Source organism: Varanus komodoensis, unplaced genomic scaffold, assembly GCF_004798865.1.
Source record: "Varanus komodoensis strain SLA01 unplaced genomic scaffold, ASM479886v1 scaffold7_1, whole genome shotgun sequence".
In the NCBI taxonomy this organism is placed as follows: domain Eukaryota; kingdom Metazoa; phylum Chordata; class Lepidosauria; order Squamata; family Varanidae; genus Varanus; species Varanus komodoensis.
Window position 1 is genome coordinate 12,532,350 of NW_025336479.1, and position 15,557 is coordinate 12,547,906.

Below are 15,557 nucleotides of genomic sequence, written 5' to 3' on the forward strand. Positions count from 1 at the left end.
AGAAGCTACAGGTTCTTAGGAGCACAAGAGGAGTCCTGCTGGATCAAGCTAAAGGCCTGTCTAGTCCTGGATTCTGTTCACCTACCAGCTACCCGTGGGATGCTCACAAGCAGGACATGAGCACAGTAGCACCCTCCTGTTCATGTTTCCCATCAAATATTGGGAAATATTCCCAGCAAGCATATGGCAAATATGACACAGACCTACTGTCTCTGATGCTGACGGTAATACACAGTCCTTATGACTAGTAGCCACTGAGAGCCTTATCCTCCTTGAGCACGTCCTTTTCTTCGAAAGCCATGCAAGCTGGTGGCCATCACTATGTCTTCTGGTAGTGAATTTCATAGTTTAACTGTGCCCTGTCTGACGTATTTCCTTTTATCTGTCCTAAATCTCCCACAAATCAATGTCACGGGATGACCCTGGGCTCTGGTATTATGTGAGAGGAGAAAAATGTCTCCTCCTCCATTTTGTCCACACCATGCATAGTTTAGTACACCTTTGTTTTGTCTCCCCCACTTGCTTTTTTTCCTCAGCAAAACTGTCACAGCCTATTTGAAGCAAGGGTGTGGAAGCAGAAACAGCAGAAGAGCTGGGAATTTGGACCACTGTAGTCTTTCTCCATCTGGGGTTGGGTGGATTAGAGCAACTGACAGTTGGGAATGCTGACGAAAATCCAAGGCTGTGCGGTCAGCTTGTGGGGGCTGCCTTCAAATCCAGGACTTCTGGGTTTGCGCTGTAGCCCTGGGCAAAGAAATGGGCCCAGGAACAGGAGGACTAGGAGGTCAGACAGTTGAGAGTGGAGGGGTGTGGAGCATATGGAAGTCTAGGAGAGCCAAGAGCATGGGGTTATGTAAAGATGAGTTACAGCACCCCACATGTAATGCGAATCTGGAAAGCAGGATTCGGGGAAGCTGAAAGAGAACAATTCAATTTCCAAGTGCCCTTTGTGGGTTCTTTGCTACTGAAGCAGTGCTGCTGCAATCATTGCTGAGCCAACTTTCTGCCCAAAGGCCGTGCAACTGCAGCAATGCCTTGGCTGCAACAGTGAGTCCCCCATGTTCCCAGCCCTGCTTGCTCACGTGCTGAATGATGTGAGTGAAGAGCTGACTGCCACTCTCCTTGTGACTGACAGGCGCACTTGGGACTGCAGGGTCTGAGTGAAGCAAAAAATGGCACTGGGTTTATCCTGTGTGCACATTCATGCACATATATCTGTTGTGTTCAGGCCTGTAATAACAGAGTCTCGGGGGAAGCATGCAGTGCCACACCAGCTTCCTGGCTACGTCTCACATGCTAAGACTGGGAAAGATTTGCAGACAACTGTCAGTATCTCAGTCTCGCCTAGGGATCGCAGAAAAATCCACAATGGATTGAAATGAGATCAGGTTTCTGTGAATGGAACCTGTGGATACTGCAGCAAACTGGCTTTTTCTCATTCATGTGGGTGCTTTGGACTTGTGTACCAGTTTTTGGTGGACTTGTGGGCTTTGGGGAGCATTTGCACAGCTGTGTACTTGCAGGAGTGCAAATTAGTGCCAATGTGCTTTAACACATTTTCACAATGAAATGAAAGGCACTTCATTTCACAAACACAGAATGGATTTAGCATTCACAAACCACAGAATGGATTTAGCAAAATCCACGCATCTCTCATCTCATACAACCTGCATCTCCTCCCATCTAAGCTACTGGAATCAAGTCAAGTGTCAAGAGAATGAGCATGTGCTGTTGCAAGGATTCAGTGTCCTCTAAGGGGAACCTCACGAAATATTTCTCTAATGTCTTGTACCCTTCTGCTTCCTGCCCTTCACACTGACTCCAGGGCAAATGGACCAGCATTTCTTTGGAAGATCAGGGGTAGGAAGAGATGCTAGCTAGGGATTGTAAGAATTCACATCTAAAAGAACTGAAGTTGAGGAAGGCTGGTCTGAGAAAATGAGAAATGTTGCTTTTTCCTAACTCAGGATACTCTAAGAAGCCTCTGGCAAGACCTAGTAAGTTTGCTGAATGTGTGTTCTCCATTTTGCAAGAATAACTTGATAAGCCATTAAGTTGTTTTCTGCCCCTGCCAGATTCACTGAGAAGTGTTGTCTGTCTCTGGTGCCCTGAAGTGAAGGGAGAGGGCATGTACTAAGAAATAGAAGCAGGACTTCTGAATGTTTATTCTTGGCCTTTAAAGAAGCAAAGACATGTTTGATGGGACTGCAGGCTTTGTTGCTGCTCAAGCCATTTTATGGAATTTTATGGCTGGGCTCTGTATATATTTTTCTCTGATGCTGTTTTTTTATTACATGTTATTCCATTCCTGAATTGCTTTAAGCATTTGTATTGCAACCTGCATTGTGAGGCTTTCCCTAAAAGGTGGGGTAGAAACAAATACATATTCACATTAATTGAATAAAGGGAGTGGTGTCTGGCTGAAAGCTGCAGAGGCTTGTCCTGCTGCCTTGAATAGCAGGGTCAAGATTAACACCTCTTACTGCCAACTGTAGGCTAGCTGCATGCTGTCTGCCTTCCTTTCTCATGGTTAAAGTTGGTTGCTCTCCTTTGTGAAATCTTGAAGCCCTGCTTGCCTTTCAGGAAGCAGGATATGCAAATGTGCAGTAGGGCACATGGAAAGAGACAGCTCTCAAAGCCGCCACCTTGTTGGCTCTCATCCCTCTCTGAAAGCATCTCTTCTGTCAGAAATGGAATCCTTGCCCAGTTCTTGTTGTAGGGCTTAAAACTTCCCTGTCAGCAGGATCTGTGCAGAAGAGGATAAGGAAGGATGTGGTGTTAGGGTTGCACACTTCAGCACTGTTTTCCTTACTAAATAAGGGGTTGCGGGGTGGAGGAAGAGCTCTAGTAACTGCTGGGATTTCATTTAGGGAACAAGGCTTGTGGTTAGTAGCATGTTCTTCCTTAGGTTTATGTTCTGAAATTGACTAGGTTTCAGTCAAACATATGAATCGTTGGTCCATCAGCAGCAACAATAGTACATGTTACAGAGGGAACCTATTATCACACCACAATAATGCAATGCAATTTTCCATTGTCTGTTGGTTTCTCTTCCAGTTTCCAGAAAACGTGAATGCCACACTGGAAAGCCAGTGTGGTATAGTGGTTAAGAGCATGGGACTGGGACTCAGAGGATCTGGGTTCTAGTCCCTGCTCAGCCATGGAGCCAACTGGGTGACTTTGGGCCAGTCACAGACTCTCAGCCCAACCTACCTCACAGGGTTGTTGTGGGGATAAAATGGAGGAGAAGAGATGATGTAAGCTGCCTTGAGCCCTTTGTAGGAAAAAGGCAGGATATAAATCATTATATGTATACAAATTTTAGAGGCCACCTGAATAGAATAGTGTTTCCTCTGAGATTCTTGTCCAAAAGCCACTGGTGCCTCTGTACTCCATAAATGGGTGTAGAACCATATGCTTGTGCTCAATCACCCCCAACACTCCTACCATTTCCAAGCAAAGAGCAGAGGCTGATTTAATCCTCACCTTTAAGGGGTGAATGTTGTAGATTCTGTGGCCCAGGTGTGGCAGAAGTAAATAAATCCTCTGTTTCTAGGCCACACATTTCCCCTCACTCAAATCTCAAGTTCAGTGAGATGTGCCTGAATTTTGAGTCTAAGCATTGACTTGCTGGATCAGGTCCATTTAGTAGCCCAGTGTTCAGTTTACATTGCTAGCTAACCAGCAAGAGCAGGGCATGAAGGCACTGGATTTTCCCTGTTTGTCTTCCAGCTTCTTGTGCTGTCTGGGTTTGAAAGCTCTGTTTAGAACTCATGCCTAGTAGCCACTGATAACACACATCGTCATGAATTTGTCCTATTCATTTTTTGGTATCTTCATACCATTTCTTCCTTCCAGTTGGGCTTGAGAGGATATTTGCTCATATAGCAATGTGACCCTCTTCTCCATAGTCCTTTTAAGGCTGTGGACTCAGACAGAATTGCTTTTCAGGGAGAGGGAACGGGAGGCAGGCGAGAGCTGCTTTGCAGTGATATGCTGTAGGGTCCTGCTTTATTGATTAAGTTCCTGGGACTGCTGCCAGATGCCTCTAGGATTAAATCAATACAGTTTGCAAAAGTAAAAGCTTCTCTTCACTGGAGACATAAAATATTGGAGTTTATTTTTTTAATGATAAAACTTACAGGCAGGTGATTTTTCCTACTACCCTCTTCAAAGTTGAGGGTTAATTGGAGATTTAAGAATGGGGAGAGGGGAGTATTAGCAAAGAAAATGTAAGCACCCCGAAGGGTTAAATAACCAGGTTGCAGAGGGCAGGGCAGCTCAGGAAGAATCAATGTTCAGCCTGAATATCATTTGTATTGGCATACCAGGTGCTGCCTGTTATGGAGGACAGACTTCTAAGGTATCTTGTAAGTTAAACTGGTGGTAATAAAATAATTCCATGCCAGGATCTGTAACAGTCCAACTTGCTGCTAACTTTGATCTCCTTCTCTCTGGGAATTCAATGCTGTTGAATTAGCCTTTGCTCCTGCTGTTTGAGCATCTTTGTGGAATTAGTTTTTTTCCATTGGTCTTAGAGGAACTTAACTCAGAAATTGTTAATAAATATAGATACAGATTCAGATGGGGGGGGGCAATTCTTAAAGTATTTTCTTAATCCTGACCCAGAATTTTGCATATGCAGCAGTCATTCTGGGTATGTCTTGGGTGGGTGGGTATATGTGAAATGTCAATGCATTGACCACACTCGGGTGCACTGTACAGAACATCAATATATTCCAGGGTGTGATTTCTATATTAATTGTTGTGCATATTTTTGTTTTTCCCTGGATATTCAAAGGCATGGGTGACCTCAAAATCTAGAACAAGGAAAACACTGTGTGAGCTAGCCCAAACGTTATGGGAGTGTGCTTTGCAGTGGAGTGTGAGTCTTGCAGAAACTGTGCAGGATATGCTGTATCGAATGTGGCAGAACCTGTAACTCCCAGGTTCTTTTCTGTGTGCCACCATTCAGGGGCTGTTTCATATATGTTGCTTCATGCCTACAGAATTCACTGGTGTAGGGATTTGATGGAGCTTATTTCATTCCAGTTGTATTCTGTATTTAAAAGTTACTGATTCACAAAGAGAATAGATCAGATGATTTCTAAGACATTTACAGCAGTATTAAGGAATATAGGAAGGTGCTTTATACCAAGTCCAGAATCCAGTTAGGTATTGTCTACACTGATGGACAGTGGCACAGGAGTCTTTCCCAGCCCTACCTGGAGCTGACAGGGAAACGGGGAGCAACAAATAGGCTTTACCACTGGACTGCAACCCTCCCCTCATTCATGTGTGTGTGCACACATGCAAAGCAAGATATAATGGGGAGATTTCTGAATAGGAACTCCCACATGGACCAAGGCAATGATAGATAATTAACTCTTTCTCTACACTGCCATTTTCCTAATGGAAAATTCTTCCCATGAAGCTGCTGATTGCCCTCGGGATACCAGAAAGGTACCTTTATCAATATGTTTTACTCTAAGGGGTAGTTTGGAGAGGAGGGTTAATTGGAAAAAACGGCATGGGAGGAAAAGGTCAAGTTCCACTTTCCTGCACTGTAGTCCCAGTCCAAATCATGCACACATACACACCCCATGCCTGCTTCTCTTAACACTTTAAAAACCATGGGAGAAATTATTCATGCATCTCCCACCTCATATCTACTTTGGCTTTGTAGTGAATCTAACCATTACTCCATCTAGTTAAGTGCCAGTTTACTGTGACCAGCAGTGGCAGCTTGGCTTCTAGCTCTTCCCATCCCCTGCCACCTGAGAAGTGGAATGTCAAAGATCAAACTGGTGTGCTTTGGCATGCAAAGCATTTGTTTGCCTAACATAAGCTATTGCACATAATGCAATCGGCTGTATGGCTCTGATGGCTCACACTGAAGCCTCCCTCCCCCTTTAAATTATTTTGACAATCCAAGTAAGAATAATTTAAAATGTACTCCATCTCCATGTTTAATCTGCAGTCATTGGGAAGTTAGAGAGGAGAAATGGGGAGGAGAGTGAAAGGCAACAGGCTAGTCTTGCTGATGAGGGATAACTCTTGGACCCACAGCCAGAATGAAATACACACAGGAGAAAAGTGTATCTCGCCACAGCTCAGCTGAATGGAACTTGCTTCTTTTTTGTCTCAACATGTGCTGGGAAGCTTGTTCCCCTTAAGTGCAATCTGAAGGGAGAGCACCAGAGTGTCTTGTGGCACTTTAAAAAACAAAAAGCTTATAGCATAATCCATTTGTGCTTCTTTAAGGTGTCACAAGACTTCTTTGTGAGCTTTGCTGCAACAGGCTTGCACAGGTACCTCTTTAGAAAAGGTAGCCTTTCCTGAGGTGTGGAAATGAGTTAGCCATTTCAGCAACACTCTTAGGAAGACACTGCAGGAGTGCAGCCCCCGTGCAGTAGCTCCTCTGGATACCAGATGAGAATGGCCGGCATTAAGAGCTTATTGGGTATCTTACAGAAAGGAGCTTATTTAACTCTGTCCAGTTTCAGCCTGTAGCTACTAACTGAACATCATGCGGCAGCATTCCTCATTTCACTCTTCATGCAGCTTCGTATTAGGTATAGGCTTCATTAACTCCAGTTGTGTTTGAACATGACTATGTACCTATCTTCATGAAGTCATGAACATGGGTCAGGAAGGATGACGTTGCAAAAGCTCTTGCAATGTTAAGGACATCATATCCTAGGATGCTGACTGGTTTGTGAGTCTAAGTCTCTGACCCTCTGCTTTCCCTTTCAACCACTAGCTCTATTTAGCAGCCAGGAAGTATGAGCTCATGCCATGTCATGGCTAAGGATGGAACAGATGTGTATTATAATGACTTACTGGAGTTTCAAGCGTCTGTCTCTCCCTTTTGGCTTTGCTAGTTTTGCACAAACTCCCGGATGCCATTGTATTACTGTAATTATATAATAACTTAGCATTTATATAGCATTTAGCATATTCAGAGTGCTTCACGTGTATTATCTCAATGTCTCTTACAAGAATCCTGTAAGGTGGGGCAGTATATCTTGGGAAGGCTGTCTCTGAGGAATAGTGGTTTGCCTGAGGCCACTAAACAAATTCATGGTTGAACTAGGGACCTCTTGGTTCATACCTCATATTCTTATCCATTTTACCTTGCCAGATCACTAACATAGTAAGCTTGACTTAATTACTTTTTCCCTGGACTTGGGAGATCTGGATTAAAATCTCAGTTCATTGTGCCTTGTATTAAAATACCAGCTCACTGCCTCTGCCCACCATCTGTAAAATGCAGATACTAATGACCTGCCTTACAGGGTTGGCATGGAGATGAGTGAGGTAAGGCAAAGTATTTGCTTTTTAAAAGTGTGATATAAATGATAACATCTTGCCTGTAATGGTAGGTGAAATCAATATATTTGTCATTTGTATGTTAAAAGAGGTTTATTGCAGCTTGTAAAATGAAGATGTGATAGCTCCTCACACTTGTACATTTTGACTTATAGAGCACCTTTCTAACCTGGCACCATCTTGATGTTTGGACTACAGTTTCCATCATCCAAATCTAGCTTAGCTAATGATGATGGGAGCTGTATTCCAAAGCATTTGGGGGACTGGAGAAAGTCATTGATGTGGTTTTTCATTGCAGAAGTGGGTCTGTTTACCCATCCACATGGCTTGTCAGCTCTTTCACTAGCTGCAACACAGGCTGTTTCTCTGGTACCTTTTCCTGTGGCTGTGAGAGAAGAGTCATCCCGGGGAGTTTGGTTGACAAATGCTACCATGCAACGCCAAAAAGACGGTACAAAGTCTTTCTCAAAGGTTGCAGGCGGAGCAGAGGTGAGGCGCTTGGTGAGGAGCTGGCCAGCGTGCTGAAAGCAGGTTCTGCACCAGGCAGCTGCCCTTGCTACACAGCCATTTCTCAGTTCCGCTGCCTGTGACAACAGCAGCTAAGTTGTTGCTCTGGCTTGCTTTTATTGCTTAGCTAGGAATTGTTTCTCCTCCATAAATGGGCAGATACAGAACTTGTTTTTATGAATAGAATCTGCCTTGATCAAATGAGAAGCTTTGCTGGCTCCCAGAATTAGAAACACAAACACCCTGTTGTTACTAAAGAGGTCATGCTGTAGAGCAGCTTTCCCCAACGTAGTGCCTCCCCGATTATTTAACTACGAATTTCATCATTTCAGGAATTGGCCATGCTGCCTGGGGCTGATAGGAGTTGTGTTACAAAACATCAGGAAGGCACCTAGTTAGGGAAAAATTTCTCTAGAGTTTTTTGCACAGTCAATTTAATCTTGTGCCAAACTAGAAACAGGAAAAGTAAGACCATTGTAGTTTTTGCCTCACTTGCTTAATCATGGGTCACTGCCTGTGCTGGCCCAGTTACTTTAATCTACTGCACTGATGATCAAAAGGTTAATGTGGGCAGAGCTGATGGTTTTTCATGAGTAGATATGCTGAACCAGCATATTCAGACCTCCAAAGTCACCATGGTTAAATTAGGGCCCCCTCTTTGACACCTTATTTACACATAAGGCAAGATGAACTTGGGTTTGCCACCATAGCAGTCTAATGTGGCTTCCTGGCATATCTTTGCAGATATAAATTTTCTGCATTCAAACTTTTCATTTGCATTTAAAAATATAGAGAAACATAGAGAAATTAGGCCTAGGGCCATGGTGTTCTCCAACAGGATGTGTTCCCAGTTGTGTCTCTGCTTCATATTCCAAACAAAACCAGTTTGTCTTAAAAGTAAAACCTTTGCATTTTTATTGCATATGTGTAGGTGTATTTTAATCCTCTTTTATGTGTTGACAATGGTGACTAACAGTAAGGAGCAGCTTGTAGCCCTCCAAATGTTTTGGTTTATAGCTCCGGTCAGTCCTAGCTAGCATAAGCAATGCTGAGGGATGAATTAATGAGGCCGAAGTGTCTGGAGGGCCACAAGTTGCTAACCTCTGGACTTCAGTGATTCGAGAATGAAAGGAGGCATTATTTCCAGGATGCAAAACTGGCTTTTTCAGAGCTTTGAAGCTTGAAGGAAAATATTCCTAAGCAGTTCTGGCAAGGGAGTAGGTAGTAGTTATTCACAGGCAGCAGATCCTGGTAAAAGCATGGGTGGCTCTGGGTCATTACTTTCCCAGTTTTGGAAGAACCCTCCAAAAATACATGCATACAAACAAAGCGCTGTCTTTTTCTTTTGGTCAGGGCTGGACCTGTTAGTTTTCTGGGTGGAAGGATTTTTTATGTGAGTGTGATGAAGCATTCAAGCATGTGACCCTTGCTATCGCAACGCACATCATTCTGCAATTGTGGAGGTTCACCTCTCTAAGAAGCTTAGAGAGAGAGCAAACCAAACTTAGTGAGAGAGCAAACCAAAGCTTGGGCATCTCAAGAACTAGCAGAAAAAAGTGGGGCTCTAAAGCTAGAGCATTTTGAGGATCATATGTAATTAATTTACTACATACTTGAACCAGCATGCCCTGTGTACAAAAGGGCTCAAGGATAGACTTCCTCACATCCCATGCCAACCCTGACATGTCACTGTATACTCCGTGCCGTAAGATTTATGCCAGAATAAAAACACCAGTGTAAAGGCAGATCTCATGCAGGTTATAGGAGGCTGTGTCTTCTGGGTTAGGCAGGAAGGCAGGGCACAGCAGGCCCTCCCCGTGTTGTCCATCCCACCGAATTCACCTTTCACTGCCTGCCGCTTTCTCTTCCACCCGGAGCATCAACTCGAGGCTCAGAAGCCATCCAGGGATGCTTGGAATGCTTGGGAGGTGGCCGGGCGCACGGTTGGAGACCTCCCCCTCCCCTCCCCTCCCCTCCCCGCCTCATGCTTTCACCTCCCCTCCCCCTCCCTCCGTGTCCCAGCCCCCTCCCTCCCTCCCTTCCTCCCTCGGTTCCGCTGATTCAGGCCTCTTTCCGCGCAAGCCAATCAATGGGCAGAAAGGGCCTGCAGCGGGGTCCGTGGCTCAGCCGCTGCGAGGCGGGCGGCGCGCACTGCAGTCGCAGCTCCTCCTGCCCGCCCCGAGAACTGGGCCGGTCCCAGCGGCACGTTTCGGCGCCTGCTTCCGCTGCTCCACTTTTCAGAGCTTACGAGCTGGCTGGCTGGCTGGCTGGCTGGCGCTTGCCGCTGCTAGCTGGGAGCTCTTTCCACCCCTTCGTCGCTATGAGCGCAGCGCGCGAGAGAAAGCAAGGCGTACGAGACACGGTTTCGCCCCGCCTGGAGTGCTCAGGCTTCGTCGGGCTTGCAGCTCCCAGCATCCCTGTTGGCTGTGCTGGTTGTGGTGCGAGAGGAGTTGTAGCCAGCACCTCTGGTGGGCACCGGGTTGGGAGAGGCTGAAGTAGCGGCTATTGCATGCGCAAGGAAGGGCTGAGGATGGTTGCAGAACAAGAGTTTGAACTTTCCTTAAAGGAGGAAGATGGTCTCTGGGTCAGAGAGGCAGGTATTTTAGGTCAAATGCCACTTTTTGCTCCAGAACTGCATAACCCAATTTAATGTAAAAAGAAAGGTTTGGGATCCAGACATGCTGAAATGGCATTCCCTTGCCATAGCCGTGGAATCTTTGCCCCCCCCCCCCCACATCTGCAGCATTTGGCTCTGGTGTCTCCAGACAGAAGGACACACTACGCACACTTAGGCATTCTTCTCAACCAGCTTTTCTGTGGTGTGTGTGTGTATGAAGTATGGATCATAGAGACCAGAGCTGTAGTCTAGGTTCTACCAGCAGGAGCTGGAAGAGATAGGAGTCTACTATTTGTGACGTTCATCGGGGTTTTTTTTTCAATAACTCAAATGTTGGTTCCTTTGAAATTTGATCAGTTGATGTAGGCAAATCATTCAACAACTTGGAAAACCTTTATAAATGTTTCATCTTCTAACAAGAGTGACTGAAATAACAAAAACAGTTTAACAACTACCTAGAAGGGAAGGGTGGTGCATTAAGTTCCAAACTGTAAATCTGCCAACTTCAGGTGATAATTTAGGAGTATCTATACTGTTTTAGAAACATGCGTGATAATTAAGCAGAAATAGCTAGACCATCTAACCCTATTAGTAAGACCCTATCTGCCAAAAAAATGTTGAGATGTGTAGGAACACGCCTTAGTGCTCTTGTTCAGAGGATCAAAGTTTAAAGCTGCGGGGGATGTTTGCAGGGTGGGGAAATTTGCTCAGGTGATGCACAGTGAAGTTCAAAAGCCTGTTCTTTTATATATGCAAGATCAAATAACAAAAGCTGCTTATTCTAAGAGCATTTGTAGTGATTATGTTTGATGCTGCCTAATCATCAGACATAGGTGCTCCTCGTGCTCCTGAGGAATAATAGCTTGTGCTCTGAAACATGAGTAGGACAACTGCCTCTTCCTGGGCTCCCTACCTGGTGCTGCTGGCCCACTACTGATAGTCATCTGTTCACATCCATCATTGCACCCACACAAAGGAAACAGTGCAGCACTGCTCCTGTGACAGAGTCCAGCCATGCTCAGTTCCTGAACATGAGGCCTCCTTGGAAGGGGGGCACGATTCCCCAGCAAGCCCCAGCCCTACTGGCAACCCTGACAAGCCCATTGTCCCTGCAGAGCCTTTCGACCCCAGTGTTCCACTTGCGACACCAGAGGACTCCTTGATGGTCTCCTGGGTTCTCAGGCCAGAGGAGATAATGAGGCCGGCAGCAAGGGAAGTGTGCAGAGAAGGGGTGCGATCACTGTTGGTGTGGGAACCTTAGTCAGCAGCCTCTTCTTCATTATGAAAGGAACAGGCTTGCTCTGGCACAGTACTTGCATTAAAAATGGAAACAGAGAAAAGAAAAACAACATTGTGTTTTCATAAAAGATGATATTGTAATCAGGGCACACTCACACAGTCTGTGACCACAAATGAATGCCGCAGCACAACAGCAACAAACATGTAAGCCACACAAACATCCACACAGCATACGCCTGACCTGTTGAAACACCACAGAACCCTCTTCCCACAGACAGCCTGCAATATGCCAGCTAAAGGAAACTGGATCCACAAAAATCAGGGACAGACTCAGCAAGCAGGCAACAGGAGAGAAGGAACCACCACAGATCACAAAGTCTGAATCATTGCAAGGAACCCATGAACAGGCTGGAAGATAGGATGCACAAGTATCTTTCTGTTAGTGCTAGGCCATATCGGTGCTGTGCTGGATTGGGTCACACTCACACATATTTACAGAAGTTACCAGGAGTGCTAAGCATGTGCTGGGTACCATTTGCATAATTACCCACTTGGGAGTTGTTTGTTGTGTTGGCTTGTTGGAAGGGGAAGCAACAGCCCTCAAACAACAGCCTGTGGTTTATTTGACGGTTGTTTCTCCATGCTTCGTGGGTTCAGATGACTGAACAAGTGGTGCTTGGCTTATCGGGCAAATAGGACTCAGCATTTGCCAGCCCATGCTGCAGCTTAAATAAGCTACCATGGCTTGTTCAAGCTGCACTGGTTATGCAAACCAGGCTTAAAAGAAGCAAGAAGAGCAGCTGCTTCATGCATGTCTTCACAGATTGTTTATACGCATAAGCCCCATGCCCTGTGCATGGCCACCCACCAAGAAGCTCAGCTCAGTAGCTAGAACATGAATGGAAAGGTCCACACAGGTAGGCGAATGAAGAACTTACTATGGGAAAATGAAAAGGGATGTATATTATACAATTGTACCTGCCATTTCCTGGGCAACAGGTTATGGCATCAAATAACCTCAACTGTAGTGAAAACCATGAGCGGGAACCAGAGGGCAACACAGGGATCCAAAGTGCATACATCAAAACCAGTGCCACATAATATCTCATTTCATGCACTGGGAAGAAATGCAGACACAAGTATCCACATAACACGGTGCCAGGCACTCCCATCTGCAGACTGCAGGCACAATACTCACAACTGTGAACCCCTCTCATTGGAGTGCATCCAGATAACAAGCCGTAGATCAGCCAAGGATTCGAAACAAGCAGCAAGGTGATGAACACCAGCAGGAGCGTGAGCATGGGTCCGCTGTCCCTGATTGTCCTCCCCAAGTGGGGTTGCTGCCTTTTCGTTGCTCTCTTCTGTGGGTCTCCTGTGCTGTCAGTAGTTGCATGAGAGAGAAACAGGTATAGGATTTCCCTAGCGTAGCTGTGCAGCTATGTTGTTACATAACAGAGCTAAGCCACAGGTCACTAACTTGATGAAATCATGTAAATCATTTCCCTACATGGAAAAAAAATGGATTTGCTGGGAAAAGCAGGATAAACTGGCAAAGTTGCCACCTTTTTCTGAAAGAAGTGGTGCACACTAACAGTTAAAGAATAGAAATTCAACAGGTACTGCTTTGTGCAACACGGAGCTGCAGTTATGGGTGAAACTGTGACAGCCCCATAGTTTCTGTCAGAAAAAGGTGGCAACATTGTACACCGAGGCAGACACTTCCTTTCACTTACCCGCCTAAGGGAAGCATTGCTCAGTTGTAAACAAGGCAGCACTATTAAAATGCATTGCTTTTCTCCCCTCAGGTAGGCATTCAAAGAATATTCCAGAGGTGAAGTTGGCCCTCCACTTTGATGACTACAGAGACTGCAAAGGAAAGTATCACTGCAGAAACAATAGGGCATCATGTAATTCTAAAAGCTCTGTGTGATGCTGCAGCATCGTCACTCTTCCTAAGTGTTAATAAAAGGTCTTGATTGATGCAGCGCCTGTGTTTCATACTCCATGACTCTCCCGATGGCATAAGGGCAGCAGTTGGTAACCACAAGTGATTCACCAGTGCTAAGAGTCAGTATTTCTCTGATTAAGAACAGCAGCATCCTCTTCCACAAGGCTTCTTCGGAATACATTCTGCTTGATTAGGCCTCTTCTGAGCCGTTTCTGTTGGCGCTGGAGTTGATGTGTTCCCTGGCACATGCTACTAGAGAAGAGCATATGCCTCCCATCTTATTTTGCTCCCATTCCATGGGAAGCAGTGGTCAGGACCACTGGATGCAGTCCTGACATCCCCTCCCTCCCACTGTGGACAGGGTAAGACTGAACACAGCTAGCTCTCAAGAAAATCCTGCTTCTGTTCTATCTGGGAAAAACGGGGTGGGGGAACAGGAGTGACTTGCAGCAAGAGCAAGAATCTGAGCATCCTGTTCTCAGCTTTTGCTGCAGGGTTCTTGAATGGCACTGGGCCAATGGCTCTCCTCCTCTTTGGATCTGTGACAGTGGCACTGACCCTTCCAGTCTTTCTCTAGATGATGTTTAAAGAGGTTGAGGTCAAGCATGAGAAGTCTAGACTAAGAGCTGCAAAATTCACATTCATTACAACTGTGGGAACAAACCGGCAGCAAGTCACAGAAGCCCTTCAGTTTCCTATGTATTAACTGGAGTTCTTAATCAGAGATAAGGTTTTTATACATATGTGGCACAAATAGGGTATCAGGGTGATTTTTTAAGTTAATTAAGCTCAGATTGTAACCCCATTATTCTTGTTCTCTTTGTTGTTTACTGTATTGAGTAAATTTCTTCAAAGAAGTTGTAATTTGAAAGTTTTCTCTAGAACTTCCAATATTTGTAGAAATTAATGCTGTGAAAGGGGAAAGATCAATTTTAAAAGGTTACTGTGAGATAAAATGTAATAAAGAATTAAATACAGTTATATAAATCCGAGTATATATGGATGATAAATCAGGAAATAGTAGCATGTGGGCTTGTAGTGCTTTCTTTTTCTGGTTTCTATGCCTTTTGCTTCCCAAAGGATTCTGTATTTTGGGAATACACAATGTTTCAGCTCTGTGAGTTCTCTAAGTGGGATTCACTCTTAATAAAGCTTGGAATGGATGTCAGGATTTGGGAATCATGAATCAGGAGAGGCTAAATGATTTGATTCCAAATCAGGTGGCAAATCTAGTGGTATGATGGCTGAAGAATGTTTTCTGTGGCATGCCAAAGCAATTCAGATGTTCTTGAAATTATGTATTTTGATTAAGTAGTGATTTGGTGTAGCACTCAGGAAAATAAGCTAAGTGACTGCAATGATCAAAATTTCCCTTGGAACAAAGAAGATCTTGACAGATTTTGGACAAGCTGTAATTAGTTTAGCCTTTAATGTTATGTTATACTCATGTCACAAAGGTTTGAAGATTAATATTTAATATATTTAATATCTATGGAGGAGGAAGTTGTCAATGGCTACTAGTGTTGCTGGCCATGTGGTACCTCTGCTATCAGAGGTGGCCTGCCTACATAGAGCAGTTGCTGAGGAACGTGGGCAGGTGGAGACTTGCCCCCATCCTGCTTGAGACATCCTGTGGGCAGCTGGTTTGCCACCCTGTGAATGGAGTGCTGACCTGGATGGATGGTTTGCCTTTCTTACCTTCTTACATGCCAACGTGTATAATGAGCCACATTTCCGGTGATATGGTTGGTACAAGGCTGTGATCGGTGAGCATATCGCGCTGCACACTGAGGTGTCATGCCATGGCTTCCTCTTAGTGCTTGGATAAAGAGCAGTAAGCTTGTTTCATTTATTACTTTTTCAAGTGAATATCAAGAAATATCAGCTTTGTATGAAACAAGCACGTAAGGT

General features: G+C 44.9%; 1 protein-coding gene across 1 annotated transcript in view; it reads left to right on the forward strand.

The window, feature by feature from the left end:
• CACNA1A (calcium voltage-gated channel subunit alpha1 A) overlaps positions 1 to 15,557 on the forward strand; it is a 220,110-nt gene that overhangs the window by 22,269 nt on the left and 182,284 nt on the right. The window lies entirely within an intron of this gene.